Source organism: Capra hircus, assembly GCF_001704415.2.
Source record: "Capra hircus breed San Clemente chromosome X unlocalized genomic scaffold, ASM170441v1, whole genome shotgun sequence".
Lineage (NCBI taxonomy): Eukaryota > Metazoa > Chordata > Mammalia > Artiodactyla > Bovidae > Capra > Capra hircus.
The window spans coordinates 44,058,261-44,081,701 of NW_017189516.1; positions in this window are offsets into that span (position 1 = coordinate 44,058,261).

Below are 23,441 nucleotides of genomic sequence, written 5' to 3' on the forward strand. Positions count from 1 at the left end.
TCCCAGCATCAGAGTCTTCCAATGAGTCAGCTCTTCGCATGAGGTGGCCAAAGTACTGGAGTTTCAGCTTTAGCATCATTCCTTCCAAAGGACACCCAGGGCTGATCTCCTTTAAAATGGACTGTTTAAAATGGACTGGTTGGATCTCCTTGCAGTCCAAGGGGCTCTCAGGAGTCTTCTCCAACAACACAGTTAAAAAGCATCAATTCTTCGGTGCTCAGCTTTCTTCACAGTCCAACTCTCACATCCATACATGACCACTGGAGAAACCATAGCCTTGACTAGACGGACCTTTCTTGGCAAAGTAATGACTCTGCTTTTGAATATGCTATCTAGGTTGGTCATAACTTTTCTTCCAAGGAGTAAGCGTGTTTTAATTTCATGGCTGCAGTCACCATCTGCAGTGATTTTGGAGCCCAAAAAAATAAAGTCTGACTCTGTTTCCACTGTTTCCCCATCTATTTCCCATGAAGTGATGGGACCAGATGCCATGATCTTCGTTTTCTGAATGTTGAGTTTTAAGCCAACTTTTTCACTCTCTTTCACTTTCATCAAGAGACTCTTTAGTTCCTCTTCACTTTCTGCCATAAGGGTGGTGTCATCTGCATATCTGAGGTTATTGATATTTCTGCTGGCAATCTGGATTCCAGCTTGTGCTTCTTCCAGCTTAGCATTTCTCATGATGTACTCTGCATATAAGTTAAATAAGCAGGGTGACAATATACAGCCCTGATGTACTCCTTTTCCTATTTGGAACGAGTCTGTTGTTCTACATCCAGTTCTAACTGTTGCTTCCTGACCTGCATACAGGTTTCTCAAGAGGCAGGTCAGGTGGTCTGGTATTCCCATCTCTCTCAGAATTTTCCACAGTTTATTGTGATCCACACAGTCAAAGGCTTTGGCACAGTCAATAAATGCAGGAATCCCTTAGAAGAAGTGGAGTAGCCATCATGGTCAACAAAAGTGTCTGAAATGCAGTACTTGGATGCAATCTCAAAAATGACAGAATGATCTCTGTTTGTTTCCAAGGCAAACCATTCAATATCACAGTAATCCAAGTCTATGCCCCAACAAGTAATGCTGAAGAAGCTGAAGTTGAATGGTTCTATGAAGACCTACAAGACCTTTTAGAACTAACACCCAAAAAAGATGTCCTTTTCATTATAGGAGACTGGAATGCAAAAGTAAGAAGTCAAGAAACACCTGGAGTAACAGGCAAATTTGGCCTGGGAATACAGAATGAAGCAGGGCAAAGGCTAATAGAGTTTTGTCAAGGGAACGCACTGGTCATAGCAAACACCCTCTTCCAACAACACAAGAGAAGACTCTACGCATGGACATCACCAGATGGTCAACACTGAAATCAGATTGATTATATTCTTTGCAGCCAAAGATGGAGAAGCTCTATACAGTCAGCAAAAACAAGACCAGCAGCTGACTGTGGCTCAGATCATGAACTCCTTATTGCCCAATTCAGACTTAAATTTGTCTCAGGAATCACACAACTTCTTGATCATTCTCTCTTCCTGAGAAAAAATATGTAAAATAATATAGCAATAAAAAATGAAGTAATATATCCTTCATATAGGTATAAATCTGCCCTCAGTAGTTATTTGTTGAATGGCTGAATGACATTTTATCTATAGGATACAAAATACATTGTGTCTATTGAATACTTTATGCATGTATCGGTTTACTCATAAGCACATGTAAATAAATATATTAAAAATTTCTCATCAGGATTATATGAATTCATAGTTAAGAGTATATTGAAGTGAGGATCAACTAAGTAATTTTCCAGGCCTAGTGAAAAACGAAAATGTAGGGCCTTTTGTTCAGAAATTACTGAGGATTTCAAGATGGTGACAGCAGAGCCTTGAAGTAAGCATGGGGATTTCTAAGCATGGTCCCCTTTTCAACTGCAGAGGTAGCATGTCCATGAAGCTGGTTCTGATTGAGTATGTGCTATGTATAGAATGCCTTTTCTTTCATATAACAAAAATAATAAATCATTGTCTTTGGGAAGCTTTTTGAATTTCTTTTAGCATATGTATACATATTTGCATATATATATATAATAGATATGAATAAACACATATTTATTGTATATTATGCCATATAATTTCAACATGGAGAGCCTACTTTATATACTTACTATTATTTATTCGAGCTATGTAGTCAAAGCATTGATAGAAGATCTGTAGTATTCTGAATACATCTTTCAGGATCTTATCTGATTCCTATGTTGAAGAGGGGGTGAAGATCAGCATTCTCCACAACTTTCAGGGTTGAACTAAAATTCTGAGTGTGTGACTTATCCTTTATTCTTTCAGATTTCCTCCCATTTAAGAGGCTTCTGACGTTTGAAGGCCAGAGTGTTTCTGTGATTTGAGATGTCTCAGAAGAGCTTCACAATTGTTTTTCACTTCCCCTTCTTAATAATAAGGATTCTAGGTAGAAGTATGCTAGAGAGGTATTCCCCATCAATCATCTAACAACAACAACGACAAACATTTATAAACACCTGATATATTTGTCTCTAATTCTTATAACTATCCAAGATAATAGCACTATCCCAGTTTCATAGATTTTGAAAACCGTGTTCAGATGGGCGTTTACTACACTGCATTACTTAACTCAGAAGAGATGGAACCACAGTGAAACTCTAGATCTGTTGCACATTGCTCTCTACTTGTTTATACCACATTGCCAGAGGATGTGCAAAGGTCAATGAGCTTCTCTGGGAACAAAAGGAAGGCCAGTCTGGGACTCTGAGTAACCAACATAGAGATTCAGTGTTCAATTTGTTTTCAAAGTTGACCACTATCACTTCTTTCTTGTATGCATACCATCAAGAGCTGGGGTCCTCTCTTCCTGAATCTGAGCTGGCTTTGTGATACTCTGACCAATAGGATTTGGCAGGTGTGACTCCGGGTAAGTTCCAGGCCTAACTTTGACGAGACATCTACTGTTTTCTCTTTACTAGGAGCTAGCCTGCATGATGTAAAGAAGCTTAGACCAGAAAACCGAAATATGAGACAGCATATGAGGATAGAGAGAACCAGCCCTCTGAATGAAGCCTTTCTGTATCTCCCAGACTAGCTCAACCACCAGTCAAATGCAGCTGAGAAAGTGACTGCAGCCAAGCCCTGCCAGAATTCCTCACCTAGAAAATTGTAAGGAATGATTCATTGCTGTTTTTTTAAGCAACTGGTTGATTTATTTCATAGCAATAGATACTAAAACACTGGGAAACTTGGGGACTATCATGTTTTAGCCTGGCTTGCAATTTCTACAGCTACAAAGCCCTGGCTGACTATCATGAATAGAGGTGTCCTTGAGCTAAAATATGTTCTAAGATTCCATGGGGGTTGCACTGTTGTTGCTTAGGTCTCCTTTGGGAGAAAGTCTATCTGCAGAAGTTTTGATGTCACTTTAATTTTGCATCAGAGCAGCCCGTGAATGGCTTTAATTGTTGGAGGAATGAAATACATAAGGAAGGATACCCTGCTTGCCTTAGGGTTAAATTCATCAATGCCATTTCCTTTCCAAGATGTCAAAGTCATTACATCTCTATATTCTGTTCTCTTTGCCATAGTTTCTGCTCTCATAAGGAAAAAAAAAAAGATTTAAGGTAATTTATATTAAAAAAATGAACTTCTGTGGAGGATACTTCTGAAATTCAATCCTATTCATGACGTTTTTCTGATTCTAGGCATACTTAGTTGTGAGTCCTCTTTGATCATATTTTGCATCTACAATAGCGCACTTGGGAATAAGTACTTGATAACTTTAATATGGCCTCAAACTTTGACATAAAAAGCACAAGAAAAATCATCTTGAAAAACTTTTCAATATTAATTTCATTTGGTAGGGAATTATGTGATGAAAGCAGGCACATTTGATCAAAATTTAACCATTTTCAGTAGAATGTAATCAACTTTTTCTGTTGCATAAAGATGAGAACCTCATTCAGAAGATACAATTAGAAGCCTCACTTATCTAAGTCATGATTATAAGGAAACTAACAGCTAAGTACAAGGTTGCTACCTGCATGAAAAGTGTATAATAGGAGTTTAAAAGAGTCTTTTCTCTTATATATTTGATTTGATAACTAAAGTTTCACTAGTATCTTATAAGAAAAAAAAACTTCTTTGAAAGTGAGAGTTATTTTTTCTGCAGTACATCATATATTGTTATCCAAAAATAATTGCCTCTCCACTTAAATAGGTATTATTTGACATTAATAACAACAGTACCTTGATTTTCTCACTTAGCACAGCCGACCCTTGATAGCCATAAGGGATTAGTTCCAGGATCCCTGTGGATACTGAAATTCTCAGATACTTAAGTTCTTTATGTAAAATGGTATAATGCTTGCATATGACCTACGTGTCAGTTCAGTTCAGTTTGGTCGCTCAGTCATGTCCAGCTCTTTGTGACCCCATGGACTGCAGCACGCCAGGCCTCCCTGTCCATCACTAACTCCTGGAACCTACTCAAACTCATGTCCATCGAGTCAGTGATGCCATCCAACCATCTCATCCTCTGTCATCCTCTTCTCCTCTCACCTTCAGTTTTTCCCAGCATCAAGGTCTTTTCCAATGAGTTGGTTCTGTATCCTGCTGTAAACTCTAACTCATCTCTAGACTATTTACAATGTTTAATACAATGTAAACGTTATGTAAATAGTTGCTAGTGTGCCACAAATTTCAGTTCCGTTCAGTTTAGTTCAGTTCAGTCTCTCAGTCGTGTCCAACTCTTTGCGACCCCATGAATCATTACATTTTGCTTTTTGAAACTTTCTGGAATCTAAAAAAAAAAATATTTTCATCTGAAGTTGGTTGAATCCATGGATGCAGAACACAGAGGGCTGACTGCATCTTCATGCATTGCTAAAGTATAAAGAGTGGTTGCAAGCTTATGTCTTATAAGATTTTTCAATTACCAAAGTTTTTCTCTGGCTTTAAATGCTTGCACAACAGTCAGTAGGATCGTAATAATTTTATTTAATGTCCCTAACAGTTCTGTCCAAAGGAGCCATATTAATTATGTCACACAGAATGAGACCAGAAAGAAATCACAGCATAACGCTCTCAGGAAAAATCCACAAGAATATCAAGACTCAGCAACTTCAATGAAAACTTTACAACCTCCTTTGGCCTCCGGATTATAATAGCACTGGCACCCCTTTTTGCCTAGTGCATCAAAAACCAACTGCTCTATTTGCTATTTAAGGCCTTAAGTATTCCCATTCCTACGAAATCTCCCTCTGGCCAGCATAATCTCACGGCTCCACATATTTCTTCCTTCCTCATCCCACCCTGTGCCTGGTCTCAGACTGCTTCCTCTCCACTAAGTCAGGTCAGTTTATTTGTTGGGTTCAGATCAAACCTTACATTCTTTATAACCTTTTCTGCCCTTTGTACCTTTTACTAAAGTCTAGTTGTAGTTCATTTACTTCTCTCTCCAGTCATCAAATACATAGTGAGTCCTCCAAGCTGCCAGGCATTCTGCTCAGTGCTGAAGGTATAGAAATGGAATATATTCTTCCCTCTCACTTCTCAGGTTGCTCATAGTCTCTCTGTGAGGGTAGGCAAGTAAACAGAAAGAAGAATGCCTGGAGAGAGTGACTTGATGGAGATGTTTACAAAGAACTAAAGCAATACATTTTAGAAATACCTAACTCACCAGGTGAGAAGAGGGGTAGGTATAACTTTAAGGAGACTGTTATTGTGAGAATTGAAAAATAAGTCAAGCAGAGAAGATAGGGGAGGTCATTTTGGGAATAGGGAACAACCTGAGCAAGAATGGTATTTCCTGTGTGCCTGTATCTGGCTGTATTTTAATTCAGAGATTGAATATTTTTCCATTGACCAGGTACAAATAACTTTCCTAGTCTTTTTGCCTTATTATTTGAATCTACTATTTTATCTTGCAAACCATATAAGGGTTAAACATAAGTAGGATGTAGTTCAGTAATTGAGAGTGAAAATAAATGAGGGATAACCAGGTAACAGAAAAAAAAAAAAGAAAACCCACAAAATAGAATTATAGACATTAAACTACAGTACTATGATAAATGTAACTGGACTTAAGTCTTCTAGATGGATAAAAAGCAAAACTAAGAATATTTTTTAGTTTAATGAGACAAACTAAAACAAGATACTATAATTAAGGAAATGTTTTAAGTTAGATTGTTCCAATTCAGTTGATCCCTTCTTTAGATAAGCTCTGAAGCCTGAATATAATCCATGTTTCATTAAATATATCTGAGTTCTTAGCATGTGATAGGCATTACAGCAGACACTGGTGATTATATTAGTTATTATTACTATATAACAAATGACCACATAGTTAGCAGCTTAAAACCTCTATTTTTTAATCTCATAGTTTCCATGGATCAAGAGTTTGGGCACAGATTAGCTGGATCCTCTGCTCAGGGTTTCACAAAGCTAAAGTCAAAGCTTTCTTCCCTTCGGAAGCCTGGCATCCTCTTCTCTGCCCTTGTGGTTGTGGGTAGAATTCAGTTTATAGTGGTTGTGGGGCTGAGGACACCATTTTTTGGATGGCTATTAGCTGAGGCCTGTAGTTATCTCCTAGCAGGCTGCCTTCATAGGCCCTCTCAAAATATGAAAACTTACGTCTTCAAGGCCAGCAGGAGAATCCACCATTCCAGTGTAAAGACAGAGTCTTGTAGCATGGAGCTCCATCACAAGAGTGCCTGTTCCTTCACCTTTGCCATATACTAGTGGCTAGTTCAAGTCTTAAGTTCTACTCACACTTCAGAGGAAGGCATTATACAAGGGCATGACCCACTGAGGATAACCTTAGAGTGTGTCTGCAACAGTGGGCAAAGCAAATCCAGATTTGTGGGGCCTAATACTTATACTTGGGAACCCACTTGAAGAGAATAAAAATAAGATACATTTATGAGTATAGCTCAAGCAAGTACTTCTGAAGCTTACACTTCATTGGTGTCATGGTCATTCAAACTACACTTGAGATACAGTACCTTTATAGATTTTATATTCCAAAGAGAGCCATACAAATTAAACAAGTTAACAAATAGAATATATTGAAAAATTATAAGTAATATGGGGGAAAAAGAATAATGGGGTGCATGTGTATGACAACACTCACTGAGTCAGAGAAAGACTCTCTCTAAATATTTGCCATTTAAGTTAAGACCTGAGGACAAGAAAGAGTTGGGCAGAAACCTTCTAGGCACAGGAAGGGGGGCAGGAGAGTGGGCAGGAAGGATGGGGTGGGAAGGAATAGTTAGGGTGTTTGGGATGGGCATGTACACACTGCTGTATCTAAAATAGATAATCAACAAGGACCTACTATACAGCACATGTAACTCTGCTAAATGTTATGTGGCAGCCTGCATGGGAGGGGAGTTTGGGGGAGAATGAATAGGATGTATATCAATGGCTAAATCCCTTTACTGTCTACCTGAAACTATCACAACATTGTTTGTTAATGGGCTATACTCCAATACAAAATAAAAAGTTTAAAAAAGAAAAAAAAAAAAAAACCCTTCCAGGCACAGGAAAAAGTGTATGTAAAACTTCCTGAATCTGGAAGGGGCATGCAGTATTCAAGAAACAGAATAACCAGTGTGTGTTTTCCATTATGTTTAAAAAGAAAGAAAATCAGTTCTTGAAGCTTTCTAGATAAGTGGTATAAGAACCTGTCTTTTTCTTCACTATTTGAGGCTTGTGAAAACTGTTCTGGGCTGCGCACAAGCATGGCCATTCTAGTGAACACATCTATTTCCTGATTTGATGATGAATAAAATTTAATATAATAAGATCCCAGAAATATAATGGGCACCAATGCCTATAAGATTTCACCCACATTTAACCTTTTAATTAATAATGGTTATTTTGGGGGTGGAGTCTGATTACGTTAAGAACTATATTATTCAAATAATGGCTACATAGCTGCTCCTGGACTTTCTCTAACCACAGTTATATCAAAGAGGATAAAAAATATAAAGATTCAGCTCTTTGCTCACTTTGAAGTATATTTTTAATTTCCCTTTTGATTCTTTTAGTCTTACTAGTGATTCATAAGCCAAGAAGTAAATCGATAACTCTTCAAGGAAGACTGAGTTTATGGGAAAATCTCTGCTCAAAAAAATAATTTGTTCATTCAGGCAAGAGGGTTCTTTTCTGCCAACACCGAATTTTCAAGAAAGATTCTCTGTTAAAACGATGCCTAACAGAAAACACTTCATAACTCACTTCCTATGTACAATAAATCTATTGTAATCCTCTTTATGATGAAATCTGGGAGTTTCTGAAGGTCTCTGGCTCCTCAGAAGAGCACTATAGCACCAGTAAAGTGTTATATATCCACTCAGAGCTTCACAGTAGAAAACACAGGATAAGTGAGAATTTAGAAACCAAGCTTTTCCTCCAAAAAACTCTATACTGCATTAAGTTATCAAGAGCTTGGAGGCAAGAGAATTGCTTTGGTGTCCTACTGAAAAGGAATTTCCAGGAGTTTCATTTCTTGGATGACTCAGAAAATTTGCCATGGAAAAAAGAACTTTGCAATTGAATGGTTATCTGTTATGATTTTTGCCAAATCTCACTTTATGTTATTTTGTCAGTTTCTCTTGGTGGGGCACCGTGGGACTTGGCAAAAGTAAAAACACCAGATGTTTATTGGAACACATTTGAATGTATATGGCCATGCTAGCAATGTTTTAATGGGCTGGAGGTTACATTTCTCACTTACAGGATTGCTAAGGCAGATACAGTGGTGAACACATAGCTTCCATGACGTAATGGCACTGGTCTGGATCCCACAACTATTTGAGATCTATTGAATCCTTAGTGTTCACACTCTGGTTGATTAATTATTTTGTCTTGCTTGACTCCTCACCCTGAGAAGGCAACCTACTGCATAATTTGAGGCACTCCTCTTACAGGGAATCTAAGTTTTAGCATTTCAGAGCCAGAAAGTATTTGCAGGACCGTTGAGGTGGCAAGATGTTAATGGGGAGGGCATGGTCTTTTAAACCAGGAAATTTGGATTTAAGTTCAGGCTGGGAGACTCAGGAATAGTATGTTAGTCAATTCAGTCACATTCACAGAGTAAGAATCTTGATTTTATCATCTGTAAAATAACAGTGGGCTTCCCTGGTGACTCAGTGGCAAAGAACCCATCTGCCAATGCAGGAGACACAGGTTCAATCCCTGGGTGGAGAAGATCCCCTGGAGAAGGAAACAGCAACCCACTCCAGTATTCTTGCTTGGGAAATCCCATGGACAGAGGAGCCTGGCAGGAGTTGCAAAAGAGTTAGACACCACTTATTGACTAAACAACATCAATCAACAAAATAGCAATATCAATACCTGTTTAGGAAATACAAATTTTAAAAAGTTAAAAACATTGCTTCTTTATGTATGTAATTTGTGTGTATGTTCATGTACACATATGCATACGCTTAAGCGTGCTTCTGTCTTTGTCCTTGTAAAGCAGGCAGGATTGTTCCAGTCGCCTCTGTCCATGGAATCTCCTAGGCAAGAATAATGGAGTGGGTTGCCATTTCCTTTCTCTAAGAACTCCATTCTGGGTGTGTAACATAATTCCCTTACCCATTCTCCCTTTGTTGATTATTTATATTGCTTTCTTTTTTTTTTTTTTTTACAATTTTAAGCAATGCTATGATAAGAACCTTTCTGCCTATGTCTCTCTATATATGTGTAAATACCTATACACATATATTATGAAATAATTTAAATATAATTTAACTATTATATCCAAAAAGTTGTCAGTGATTACAAAATGCCTATTTCCCAACATTTAAGTCAACATTGGCTATTCTTTTTTCATTTATTGGCAATTTGATCAGCTGAAGATTTATATTTTATGATTGTTTTAATTTTCATTTATTTGGCTAAGTGTAAGAGTATATCTGTTTTTGACCTGGTTATTAACCACTGAGATTATTCCCATTAAACTGTGAATCTCCTGTAAGTTTCTAATAAATTGTTCATTTCAGACCTTGTGCTCTATTCCCAAAACATAACAATATACTGCTGCTGCTGCTAAGTTGCTTCAGTCGTGTCCAACTCTGTGCAACCCCATAGACGGCAGCCCACCAGGCTCCCCTGTCCTTGGGATTCTCCAGGCAAGAACACTAGAGTGTATTGCCATTTCCTTCTCTGAAACAATATACTAGGCAGAAAGTAATACTCAATAAATATCTTTGTTTGTTTTCTAAAAATCTTAGGTCATTTTTTCTATTGGAGAATTAATAGTTTTTCATTAGTTATCAAGAGATGTTAACTAAGTGGTGTTAGTGGTAAAGAATGTGCCTTCCAATGCAGGAGACATGAGACATGGATTTGATCCCTGTGTTGGGAAGATCCTCTGGAGGAGGGCATGGCAACCCACTCTAGTATTCTTGCCTGGAGAATTCCATGGACAGAGAAGCCAGGCGGGCCACAGTCCATGTGGTCACAAAGAGTTAGACATGACTGAAGTGACTTAGCACATACGCATTAGTATATTAACATATAAATATAATGTATATGATGTTTTCATAAAATTAATAAATTAACCCTTTACGTTGGCTTTAGAAAAGGCAGAGGAACCACAGATCAAATTGCCAATATCTGCTGGATCATGGAAAAAGCTAGAGAGTTCCAGAAAAACATCTATTTCTATTTTATTGACTATGCCAAAGCCTTTGACTATGTGGATCACAAGAAACTGTGGAAAATTCTGAAAGAGATGGTCATACCAGACCACCTGACCTGCCTCTTGAGAAACCTATATGCAGGTCAGGAAGCAACAGTTAGAACTGGACATGGAACAACAGACTGATTTCAAATAGGAAAAGGAGTACGTCAAAGCTGTATATTGTCACCCTGCTTATTTAACTTATATGCAGAGTACATCATGAGGAATGCTGGGCTGGAAGAAGCACAAGCTGGAATCAAGATTGCTGGGAGAAATATCAATAACCTCAGATATGTAGATGATACCACCCTTATGGCAGAAAGTGAAGAGGAACTAAAAAACCTCTTGATGAAAGTGAAAGAGGAGAGTGAAAAAGTTGGCTTAAAGCTCAACAATCAGAAAACGAAGATCATGGCATCTGGTCCCATCACTTCATGGGAAATAGATGGGGAAACAGTGGAAACAGTGTCAGACTTTATTTTTGGGGGCTCCAAAATCACTGCAGATGGTGATTGCAGCCATGAAATTAAAAGACGCTTTTAATTTAATTTCCTTGGAAGGAAAGTTATGACTAACCTAGACAGCATATTAAAAAGCAGAAATATTACTTTGCCAACAAAGGTCTGTCTAGTCAAGACTATGGTTTTTCCACTGGTCATGTAGGTCATGTATGTTAAAGTTGGACTATAAAGAAAGCTGAATGCAGAAGAATTGATGCTTTTGAACTGTGATGTTGGAGAAGACTCTTCAGAGTCCCTTGGACTGCAAGGAGATCCAACTAGTCCATCCTAAAGGAGATCAGTCCAGGGTGTTCATTAGAAGAACCGATGTTGAAGCTGAAGCTCCAGTACTTCGGCCACCTGATGCGAAGAGCTGACTCATTGAAAAAGATCCTGATGCTGGGAAAGATTGAAGGCAGGAGAAGGGGATGACAGAGGATGAGATGGCTGGATGGCATCACCGACTCGATGGACATGAGTTTGAGTGAACTCTGGGAGCTGGTGATGGACAGGGAGGCCTGGCGTCCTGCGATTCATGGGGTCGCAAAGAGTCGGACATGACTGAGTGACTGAACTGAAACTGAAATCCTTTATACTCTATTAACTACAAAATACATAGTGGTTTTTCATTTGGCACTTGCCTTCTAATTTATACATTAGATTCTTGCCAAATTTTTTAATTTATTATTTAAAACTTTTTGAAAATGTATCAATTATTTCTGTTATTAAAATCCTTTAAAAAGTTTTTTCAAACCCTGAATTATAAAATGTGTGTCTATGTTTTAGTCTAGTAATTGTACAGAGTAACTTTTTATATCAGAAGAAATCCATCTAGGACTGTTTTATGTGAGGAGGGTTTTGAGTTAAAAAGAAACTCATCTTTTGTCTTTTTACTTCCCACAGAAAGAGCACACCTGCCCCTTGGCCCTGATGAGGAGGCAGCAATGAAGCTAGCTTGTTTTCACCAAAGGTAAGAAAAAATGTGCCGGAATTCACTCTAGGTCCTGGTGCAACAATGCTCACCAGCAACCCGGTCTCCTTGTTCTATTTTGACTCCTTGTGACTGTCCGGCAATGAAGGACCATACTGTCAGTGCTCGTTATTTGTTGCCAGTTGGCTTTTTTCCTTCTCACTGTTATTTCATCGAAAGATACAGCACTGCTCATTAGCACCACTGAATATTTGTTGCCCTCTAGTGGGATAATAACCCCACATGCTGCCCACAGCTAGTGAGCTAGTCTTGTCATCCCTCTGAATGCACTGTGGGAAGACTGTCACCTCACATGTAAACTAGAAAACTGAGCTCTGTTAAGCCCTTTCAGGGTGTTTGTGGTTAGGAATGTGGCCCTCTATACCTCTTAATCAGCAGGTATGGCCACCTTTGGTCTGGCTCCTGTTCCCAAGATCAACAGAGTAGAGCCCAACGGTGGTACTAGCAGATATTGCAAGGAAACATCCAGGAAAAGCCAAAACACTGAGCCAAATAAGAGACAATATTTGCTTGACCTTGGTCACATGCGTTGTACTGTATATTTGCTATTAAAAAGCAAGATCATATACAACTTTATTCCATTTATTAGCATTCTTTTTTATTAAGTTTATTTATTTTAATTGGAGGCTAATTACTTTACAATATTGTAGTGGTTTTTATTAGCATTCTTGAAATGACAAAATCATAGAGATAGAAAACAGTGGTTGTCATAGGTTAGGTATGGGGGCTATGCTACTATAAAGGAGTAACACAAGGGAGCTCCGTTTTTTCTTCTTCTAAAAGGTAAGTGACCTCCAACAGAACTTATTGGTGTCGGACCCCTCCTGGCAGAGCTGCGGCATAGCTTGGGGTGCCACAGAGAGCCAAGGCATGAGCAACACCCTGCTGAGTCATGAGGTGATGTTGCTTTCCCAGCAGGTCTGAGGGCAGAGTATTGTGTCAAAGAGATTGTTCTCAAGCCTTAAGATCTCATGGAGTTTGCCTTGCTAAGTTTTAATGTTGTATGAGACCTGTCACTCCTTTATTCCTTACTATGTCTTCTTGTTGGAATGGAAAATATCTATCCTATGCCTGTTTCATTTAGAATCACATAACTTGTTTGGTTTTAGAGGTCAGAGCGAGAGAGAAATTTTGCTCAGGATTAATTATAGGGAGTTCCTGTTTTTTTAAAAAAATTATTTTATTTAATTTTTCGTTGCACTGGGTATCTGTTGCTTTGCATGGGCTTTTTCTCCAGTTGCAGTGAGCAAGGGCTACACTTCATTGTGGTGCTTGAGGATCTCATTGCAGTGGCTTCTGTAATTGTGGAGCACAGGCTCTAGGTGTGCAGGCTTCAGTAGTTGCAGCATGTGGGCTCAGTAGTTGTGGCGCACCGACTTAGTTGCTCGGTGGCATGTGATCCTACCGGACCAGGGATCTAACCAGTGTCCCCTGCATTGGCAGGCGGATTCTCATCCACTGTACCACCAAGGAAGTCTAGGAGTTCCTTTTTAATGACAGAACATATTGGTGTCTTGATCATGGTTGTGACATGAATCTATCTATGTAGTGAAATTGCATAGAACTGCATACATGCATATACACAAACACACATACAAGTTCTTGTAAAGACTGGTGACATCTAAATAAGCTGTGTAGTCCTGGATTTGATATTATACTATAGTTCTATAAGATGTTACTATTGGAGGAAGCTGGATGAAGGGTACATGCGACATCTCTGTACTATTATATTTTTGTAACTTCCTGTGACCCTATGATTATTTCAAAATAACTTTTTGAAAATGTATGGGAAAGGTCCTTCTAATGAATAATATTTTTGAGTAGTGATTTCCGGCTTTGTAAATGAGAAGGGATAGTTTTTCTACATAGTGTGATGCAGAAGATAAACCAGATACCGCAGCATCTGCAGAATACAGAAAGCACTGAGCTTTCCCCAGTATCCCGAATGCCTAAAAACAGGTTCAACTCCAAGGCTAGAAGCCAGGGAACCTTCAGTATTCAGTTCACTTTTTTACATCATGTGGGTTATGGACTGAATAAGTGCCCCCCCCCATATTTGTATGTTAAAACTCTAACCCCCAATGTAATAGTATTTGGAAGTAGGGTCTTTGAGAGATAATTAGGTTAGATGAGGTCTTGAGGATTAATGGCTTTTTAGAAAGAAGAAGAGAAACCAGAGAGTTCCCCAACCTCCTGCCATGTAAGGACACATCAGGAAGGCAGCCATCCACAAGCCAAGAAAAGGGCCCTTGCTAAGGAATCCTATTGGCCAGCACCTTCACCTTGGACTTTGCAGCCTCCAGACTGTGAGAAATAAATTCCTGTAGTTTAAGCCACTCAGTCTGTGGTATTTTGTTACAGCAGCCTGAGCAGACTAATACAATCTGGGAAACCCTCCTGAAATCCCCAGCATAAATAAATGATTTTTTTCCTTACTTCTCCCATAAGACTGTGTTCTTTACTACCACATACACTATGATGGGATTTCTTTCTTTACATGTCTAATATTCCGCTGGATTGAAAACAAGAGAGGATTCCACTCATCTTCCTCCCTCCGTGATATGGCATGGCTGAAGAGTGTACATCCTGTCTTAGTCCCTTCAGGCCACTGTAAATAATACCATAGCCTGGGTGGCTTTATAAAGAACAGACATTTATTTATTATGGTTGTGGAGGCTGGGAAGTTGAAGGTCAAGTGCCAGCAGAATCAGTGTCTGTTGGGATCCCACTTCCTAGAAGGTTGTTTTTATGCTGTAACTTCACATAGCAGAAGGGATAAGGAGATCTCTGGGGCCTCTTTTATATCAGTACTAATCCCATCCATGAGGACTCCCTCCTCCTGACCTAATCACTACCCAGTAGCCCCATCTCCTAAGACAGACACCTTGAGGGATAGGACTTTAACATGTGAATTTGGGAAGGGACACAAACATGTAGGTACTAATAAAATTCTGGAAAAAAGCAAAAGTCCAGGACAAGCAGCTTTACCTCTAAGGAGATAATATGGTTGGTTTAATACCATGTCTTGGGCCTACTGAGATGAAAGGAAGTCTAGGAAATGTAGTCTGTACCTGAGAGACATTAGTGTTCGTTGCTCAGTCATGTCTTTGTGACTCTTTGGGACTTTTTGTGATCCCGTGGACTATAGCCCACCAGGCTCCTCTGTCCATGAGATTTCCCAAGCAAGAATACTAGAGGGGGTTGCCATTTCTTTTTCCAAGGGGATCTTTCTGACCCAGGGATTGAACCTGGGACTCCCATATTGCAGGCTTTACCATCTGAGCCACCAGGGAAGAGAGGCATTATGTCCAGCTCAAATTTTATAGATTCTGTTCTAGACGGACATGTCATAACACATAACTATGCATTTCTCTACAACATTTGAAAAGCATCGAAGTATATTTACTCAGTAACATATTTAATTGTGAAAGTGAAAGTGAAGTAGCTCAGTCGTGTCTGACTGTTTGCAACCCCATGGACTGTAACCTACCAGGCTTCTCCGTCCATGGGATTCTCCAGGCAGGAATGCTGAAGTGGGTTGCCATTTCCTTCTCCAGGAGATCTTCCCAACCCAGGGACTGAACCTGAGTCTCCCACATTGTAGGCAGATGCTTTACCGTCTGAGCCACCAGGAAAGTCCAAGCGTAAGCCTATGTTTGAATTCATTTCCTAGCTCTACAACTTATATGTATATTGATCTTGAAACTAAACTTCAGTTGTTTTTCATCTTCAAATGGTTATGCTGACCCCTTGCAGGACTGCTTTGTGACAATTGAGATAATTAAGTGTGATAATTAAATACATCATGACAATTACATGTGATGTAAGTTGCTTATCAGAGATTCTGTGCTCAGAAATGGTATTTATTATTGGTAGGTGGTCACATTTCACTGTAATCTTTTAAAATGTTGACTAGATTTCCTTATTTGTAAAACCATTCCTGTGGCAAACAGATAACCTATGTTGATTGACAAAACTTGTATTTTTGGCTTGCGAGTTTTAGTAGAAGGTTGAGGGTTAAATCCCTCAAACCAATGCATAAAAAACAACTAATTCACATGTCAGTTATGGATGCAAAACCAAATATGCCAGCATTCACTATATTTCACATAAAGACAGCCACATTTGAGAAATATTTTCCAGTAATTTTCAAAGCCTAATATATTCTTAGATTTTATCTATTTGAATATATAAAAGAAGGAGAGAATATATTCTGGGAAATTTTTAAGCTCTGCATTAATCATGTTGATGACTTTGCATTCTGCTAAGCTAAGTCACTTCGTCGTGTCCAACTCTAAATATGTGAGGTGGATAAAAAGGAAGGAAAAATATGTACATGTTTAGCATGTAACCTATAAATCAGGAAACAAAGAACTGTTATAATATGGTAATGCACATGTGATTAGTGTTTTAGTTAAAATGTGTATTTCTAGATTTAAATAAGAACTTTGATTTTTTTAAAATAAAAATCTGTTTTATTTATTGCACTTAAGTAAGGTTAAAATCTGGCATATGTACAATGCAGTAGATAAGAGATGAGAAATAGGTTATATGCTGCATTCTGATCAATGGGTAGTCGTGACCTGTTGGGTTGTATTGGTAATGATTCTGAAGTCATGTTTGGCATGAGTGGGAAGGAGGTCTGGAATTAATTAGTAATGTCTGTTACGGGCATTGCAGGACAAGCATAGGCATTCACTTGGGTGCCTGTCACCTTGCATTATAATACAGGCTGGATCCCCAGTGATTGGTAGGGTGCCTAGAACAAATGTGCTGATTGTCAGTTTGATGAGTGAACAAATTAATGCTCTCTTAGTGACTTCATGCTTCCCAAATAATTTATTATGATTTGACTTTTTAAAAAAGACTTTATATCTTTGGAGAAGTATTAGGTTCATGGCAAAATTGAGAAGAAGATACAGAGATTTCTCATATATATTCTGCCCCCCCACACATGCACGGTCTCCCTCTTTTGAATTCCTGAACCCAATTTCAACGTGTGTGTGTGTGTGCAGGCTTTCTCACACCAACAAGCAGTTCTTGGATGCCAGCACAGGTCCAGGATTTCAACTCAATTCTAATACCATCTACTTGGAGCTACAACCAGATACCACAGGTAAAGGGCTCAATCCCCCAAGACTGCCCTCTACTTCAGACACCAGTCCCAAGTCTAAGTTGTTTTCTGTGCTTCTGGCCAACTGGCTATAAATGAGAGATTTCCACAACCCTCTCCTCGGCTGATTAATTTTCTTATTAAACTTATTAAACCACCTATTTATTATAAAAGAATATTAAAGGATACAAATCAATAGCTAGATGAAGAGGTGCTTAGGGCAAGACATGGGAAAAGGGAAAGAATTCCCGTGTTTTCTCCAGCGTGTTACTCTTCAGGTGTTCACCAACCAGTAAGCTCTCTGAACTCTATCCTTTTGGGGTTTTATGAAGGCTTCATTACACAGCCATGATTGATTAAATCATTGGCCATCAGTGATTGATTCAACTTCCAGCCAGTGTTTTTCAAAGTGACCCTGTCATTTTGCATTCCCACCAGCAATGATTGAGAGTTCCTGTTGCTCCACAGCCTCATCAGTATTTGCTGTTGTCCATGTTCAGGGTTTTGGCCATTCTAGTAGGTGATAGTAGTATCATGTTGTTTTAATATGTATTTACCTGATCATGCATGATGTGGAACATCTTTTCATATGCTTATTTCTCCTCTGTATATCTTCTTTAATGAGGTGTCTGTTCATATCTATGTCCCATTTATGATTGTGTTGTGAACTTTCTTGCTGAGTTAAGAGGATTTTTGTTGTTGTTGTTCGATAATAGTCCTTTATCAGATGTGCAAAAGAGCAAATATTTTGAATTTTACACACTTTTCCTGGACCTGGTGCCATAGATTGAAATGCTATCTATGAAATTTTGGGGGGGACTTATTTTATTGCATCACTAACCCAGCTACTATTATCAATCTCTTTATTCCTGCCATCTCCCACTTTAAAGACAATGAACTGTAAGGGAAGTCTGCTAGGGAGCTTTCTGATAAAAATAAGGAAATCTTCTTGGGCCCATGTCTTCCCTTCCCTTTTCATTCATCCTTTGAGCTTAGATGTGATGTCTGGATCTTTGGCAGCTAGTTAAAAGAGACATTTAAAAATGTCTTAAAGGAGACATTAAAAAACAAGCCATTTAGGTATAGGAGAACAGAAACCTAAAAAGAAGCAAGATTTTGATAGCATTTTTGAACCACTAAACCAGTGCTTGAAGCTGCCACCTCTAATTGTTTTTCATGTAAGAAAAATAAACCTGTGTCTTACAAGCCACTATTAGTCATATTTTCTGTTATGTCAGTGTTAACAGCCTTCATAAGACATAAAATCCAGTGTTTATTACCTTGATTGTGGTGATGGTAACACAAGTGTGTACAATACATATGTTAGACTCACTAAAGTGTGTATATTAACTATGTGCAGTTTTTGTGTACTAATTACACTTCAGTAAAGCTAGGGAGGAAAATGATATAAAATCCCAGTTGCTCCCCTGAACTCTAGAACTCAGCTGTCTGTCTAACATCTGCATTTGGATGTCTCAGAAATATTTCAGATCCAGCAAGCCCAGAATGGGTGTCATCAATCTCTCCCTGTAAGACTGCTCTTCCTCTTGTATCCTCTTGGTAATTGGCACTACCATCTCTGGAAACTTTGGTGTCATTCTTGCTGTCTCTCTCCCATTTTCTCACTCCTACATCAAGATCAATAAGAATTGTTGATACTACCTCCTAAATATCTTCAACATTTGTCACCTCATCCCTACTTCTGCTAGCTTATTTTAGAACTTTTTATTGTATTTTTAAAGTGTGAACTATAATGAATATACAGATAAGGGAATATCAACACATGTGCAATACATTCTTAAGAAGCAAATACCTGTTTCCCATTCCTTTCTCCAATGTATTGTATGTGTGATAGCCAGAGTGAGTACTATTTCATAACAATGAGTAAGGAAAAAAAGAGTAAGATTAAGCCATTGCCTATTTTAATGTTTCACAAGCATCCCATTGTCCCCAGAATAAAATTAAAACTTGTAAACATTCCTTACAATGCAATTCTTGAACTCTTCTCTGGTCAATTTCTCCTGCCTTGTCTCTGAAGTGACTTTGTGATCTGCTTAGCACCTTTCACTTAGCTGTTTAACAAAAAGAACTTGACAAACTTGGCTTTACTTTATATCCTCCACCAGACTCTGACCTCCAACAGGCTGGGGATAATATCTAATCAACTACTGTATACCTAGTGCCTAGTACTGCCTTGCCCAGTTAATCATTCATAAAATATAGGGAGAATCTGAATGGGAATATTCCAACCTTCTGAACAATTAGGTCTCTGTAAATGCCTTTATACTTTAAAATTGCTTATTAAATACTAAGCTAATGTAATAATTCATCCCCATTATACAAAAAAGTAAAATATAGGCGTATATAAAGAAAAAAATCATATTCACAGAATCTGGAAATTACAGCAAGATAGCTTCTTAGAACATATTAGACATTCTGTTCACCACAGACTCATTGGCTCACAATATATACCATTCTCCAAATTCCATTTTTCACATTCCCAGAATATTTTAAAGATACTTCTTTTTAATTGGCATAGAATATTTCATGCTTAATATGGACAATAGTCTAACTTAATTATTTTCTTGTTGATAATAATTTGAGTTTCTAATTATGAATTATTGCACAAAGATAACACAGTTGTTAAAACAACAGACTCTAGTATAACATTATTAAAGTATACTGAAGTATTTGCTCCATAGAAATTTACATTGTAGCTAATTGTTTACATGTCTGACTGGCCTAATGGTTTACCTGAATATAAGTACTGTCTCGTTTGTTTTTATGGCCTTCAGAGCTTCTTTTACATAGAGAGTAATATTGTCATGTAGTGTTCGGAGACTGTAATCAGATGGTTGGGGCTTTCCTGGTGGCTCAGCGGTAAACAATCCGCCTGCCAATCCTAGAGACTCAGGTTCGATCCATGATTGGGAAGATCCCCTGGAGGAGGAAATGGCAACCCACTCCAATATTTTTGCCTGGGAAATCCCATGGAGAGAGGATCCTGGTGGGCTACAGTCCATGGAGCCACAAAACAAGTTGCACACAACTTAGTGATTAAACAACAACAATCAGATGGTTGGTCAAATGCAAATAACAGAATTTATTATTTTCAACTTATGTCTCCCTTAACTTATAGCTCCCTTTACCTGCCTTTAGGTATCTAAAGGATCATGACTCTCCATGGATTTTTTCTCCCACTGTTCCAAATAGGTCGGCCACATACTAGTTCTGGGATATCAAGAATTTTTTTTAAATTTTATTTAAAAAATGAATGTAGATTTACAAAAAAAAGTTGAAAAGATAGTATATACAGAGTTCATATATATCCTTCATCCAGCTTCCTCTAATACTGACATCATACATAATCATGATATATTTATAAAGAGTAAGAAATTGACCCTGATACAATATTCTTAACTCTAGACTTTATTCTCATTTCACCAGTTTTTCACTAACGGCCTTTTTTATTTCAGTATCTAATTCAGGCCCCTTTAGTATCCTTAAAGAATGTTTTTGAAACATAAAATGGGAATGATATTCATACTAACTTATAGGTTCCTTGTGATAGGTAGGTGAATGAAAATAAGCGAAGCACTTTGGACAGATTATGGCATATAATATTTGCTCTAAGTGTTAGAAAAAGGGGTCATAAATATTCTTTACTCAGCTGGAATAGAATTAATGAATACAAGGATACTTACATTTTAAATTTCAATTGGTTTATTCAAATTGCCCTCCACAATGTTACACCAATATGAATTAGAATATGCATTTTCCCATGCCCTCTCTGATAGTGGATTGTTAACAGTTGCTTTTACTTTTGCAAGTGATAGATGAAATATGACATCCCCTAGTTTTTAAAACTCAAGTATCTCTGATTTCTACTGAGATTCATGCATTCTTTTAATAGCCAAGTGACAATGTGCACAGCAACAATGTACAACCATATGCAGTAGTTCTGATGCTTCTGACCTGAAACTCCCATTAGAAGCTTCATTACCTCTGCTAGTTTGAAGGTTGATACTCTGGTAAGATGTACTGTTTCCCTAAATCCAATACAGTAAGCAAGTGACAACTAGCAATGAAGGGGAAATGTCTCAGTCATCCCCCATCAAGATAGCCCCAAACTAAATGATCAAGCTTTGATAAATTACTACTGATAATTGACAATATACTCACTATTAATGCTAATAGAAATACAGCTATTTATAAAGCCAAGTAAAGTAATAAATTCACCCTTGTGGATTTCTAGCTGCGTTTAAGTTCACTAGTTCTTTGGGTAGGTTCTATAATGTCTAATGGCTCCCAAAATGTTGTAACCAAAGAATCACTTGACTTAATTATATGCATTGAATGCAAAAGAAAAGTAGTAGGAAAAGTTATTCTGGGTCAACATGAGTAGTATATCAACAGGGCACTAAAGGCAGAGGGAGAATTATTAATCAGAGTTAGGAATTAGAGTTGGTCCTCTTAGATTGAAAGGAAATCTCAAGGGCCTAGAGGTTCTTCTTTTGTTGATTCAGTATCCATACTGAAGCAAGTGAATATCTAATTCACCTTGTACAGAGCTCTGTAAGAGGGAACATCACAGAAAAGGAGAGACAGCAGCCTATTATGATCATTAGTCAGCCTTAACATTATTTTTTCAAAAGATCCCCTGAGATGCACATTAGTAAATGTTTGTTAACTATGGACCTTACTTCACAGAAGAAATATGTTATTTATTCTTCCTTCTAGTCATGACAATGAAATGCAAAAAAGCAAAAACAAAAACAAAAACACCTATTTATGCACTGTGCTTAGTCACTCAGTTGTGTCTGACTCTGTGACCCCATGGACTGTAGCCCTCCAGGCTCCTGCCTCCATGGAGTTTTTCAGACAAGAAGACTGGAGTGGGTTGCCATTTCCTTCTCCAAGGGCTCATCCCAACCCAGGGATCGAACCTGAGTCTCCTCTATCTCCTTCCTGCTTGCAGATGGATTCTTTGACCTGCTGAGCCATCAGGGACACTAAATGGATATAAACTCTTGATTATCTCTAAACGAAGAATTGATGCTTTTGAACTGTGGTGTTGGAGAAGACTCTTGAGAGTCCCTTGGACTGCAGGAAGATCCAACCAGTCCATTCTGAAGGAGATCAGCCCTGGGATTTCTTTGGAAAGAATGATGCTAAAGCTGAAACTCCAGTACTTTGGCCACCTCATGCAAAGAGTTGACTCATTGGAAAAGACTCTGATGCTGGGAGGGATTGGGGGCAGGAGGAGAAGGGGCCGACAGAGGATGAGATGGCTGGATGGCATCACAGACTCGATGGACGTGAGTCTGAGTGAACTCCGGGAGATGGTGATGGACAGGGAGGCCTGGCGTGCTGCGATTCATGGGGTCACAAAGAGTCAGACACAACAGAGCGACTGAACTGAACTGAACTGAAAACAAAAGTATATTTTAAAATAGGCTACTCTCACATATTTGTATGTATTAGTCTCTATGGATTATATACAAAGTTATTGTTTGCTTTCTTGAAACAGTGCTTTGCCATATGACAAATACTTGAATTGCATTGTGTAATGCTGAAAGCTTTTATAATCCACTGCAGTAGGTCTTTCTTTCATACACTTGGTCATCAGTGTAAATAGTGCATGTTTTCTTCACTCTTCTAATTTGGATCCCCATCACGGTATTTCTTATATAAATGAAAGAACTTACGGGGAGCAGAAGCTTTCACTCTGAAATATGCCTCTTTGGCATAAACATGATCTTAGACTGATTATTTTCAAGAAATAGCACAGGAGAAATTCTGAAAATCAAGTAAAAATTACCCTTTTATAAGACACATTTACATATACATATAGGGAAAATCACTATTTGTAAACTTGTCTTCCCCTCTCTACCAGGGAGAGGAAAGTGATTAAATCTTTCAAAACACTTAGCAATGGAGAAAGAAGCAATTTAAATCTGCATCACAACTTTATCCTTGTTTACTATGCCTTTTCTGGTCACCTCCCAAAACAGACTTCCTACCCAACCAACAGTTTTTTGTCTTTAATTTGAAATGGTATTGAAATGGTTGACTTGGGCCATTTGGGGAGTTACTCCATTTTTCCTGGGCATCTCCCATGTATATAGGAGAT